The sequence below is a fragment of the Rhinoderma darwinii genome, chromosome 5 (genome assembly GCF_050947455.1).
Source record: "Rhinoderma darwinii isolate aRhiDar2 chromosome 5, aRhiDar2.hap1, whole genome shotgun sequence".
Taxonomy (NCBI): Eukaryota; Metazoa; Chordata; class Amphibia; order Anura; family Rhinodermatidae; genus Rhinoderma; species Rhinoderma darwinii.
The window spans coordinates 5801308-5802570 of record NC_134691.1 but is presented as its reverse complement, the minus strand read 5'-3'; the positions used below and the strand labels follow the sequence as shown (position 1 = coordinate 5802570).

The following is a 1263-nucleotide window of genomic DNA, read 5'->3' as shown; positions in this document are numbered from 1 at the left end:
ACGAGGTGGCAAATAAAAAATAATAAATTCTAATTATTATTTTTTTAGATGGTATAGATAATACTAGGCAAGGATATGTGCGAATGTCGGAAAAGTTGCGTTGAATTTTATCTACCAACTAATTCAATTCAATCTGATTCATGGATTATATTACACACATTTCCTGAAAATAATATATAAGGAAAGGGAAGATAGATGTTGGAAATGAGGTAGGCGGAAGGCGGACGGCTTACATTTATTACGGCTACGTCCAAAAATATTTACGTATTGGCAGGGTAGGTTTGAGAGGATAACTAGACAGCTGGAGGTAGATATTAGTTTCTCTCCTCAATTCGTTTTTTGGGGAACGATTCAAATATTTCTATACCCGGTGGGAAGAAAACTGGCCTAATTTATCCGCGGAAAAACTTCAGATTGTGAAAAACTGGGGCTCGGATAAAACCTCTAAAAAAAAGGATTTGGATCCAGCATGTTGTGAAGGATGGAGTGGACAGAAGTTAATGTTTATAATAATTTTCTTTCTTTAATAAAATATAGACTATAGAGTTGTGTACATAATTGTGATGAAGCAATAGTAGGATTAGATAAGTATACGTGGCAAGATGGCCCCTGAACAGGGACTACGCACTAATAAAATAACAAGTCACTTCCTGGTATGAACGAACTATGAACTATGAAGACATATCTAAAGGACCAGATAAGGGTGAACCTATCCAAGGATGACACAAGTAACAAGAGGCTTACAGTGATACGTGCTTTTATAAAAGTGTGATAACATGTACCCACCCCCAGGAGAAAGGGGATATAGAACAAATGTGTGTAATAAAGCAGTGACGCCTCTCCTGATGCTGGGTAAGGAGCTTCGTACCAGACTCTGTGTGGTGTGATTCCTTTCGTACGAACTCAGCGTATTATCCCTGCCGGTTGAGACTGATTAGTACCCGAACATTTTGGCGCACAACGTGGGGCTCGAACCCACGACCCTGAGATTAAGAGTCTCATGCTCTACCGACTGAGCTAGCCGGTGGAAGCACCGCCATGTTCGATGACGGCTCTTGCCAATCCACCCCTATGTTGTAGATTCATATTGGCAGCGTTCACTATGGCGTCTACCCTTTGGGTGACCATATTCCCGTGTCCCACTGTTAAAAGTGAATTCCCTTCCCATATCATACGCTGTATCTGGGGATTCCATTGTTCCGGAAAGGATTCAGGGGGTGGCGCTGGCCATTCTGGGAATTGTGGTCGGGGGGCCACGGGTGG

At 42.1% G+C, this 1263-nt stretch overlaps 1 non-coding gene across 1 annotated transcript; it reads right to left on the bottom strand.

Annotated features, from left to right (window-relative positions):
• Positions 1-954: 954 nt before the first annotated feature.
• Positions 955-1032, bottom strand: TRNAK-CUU (transfer RNA lysine (anticodon CUU)). Its single transcript has one exon. It is a non-coding gene; the product is annotated as a tRNA-Lys (tRNA).
• Between the last annotated feature and the right edge of the window lie 231 nt (positions 1033-1263).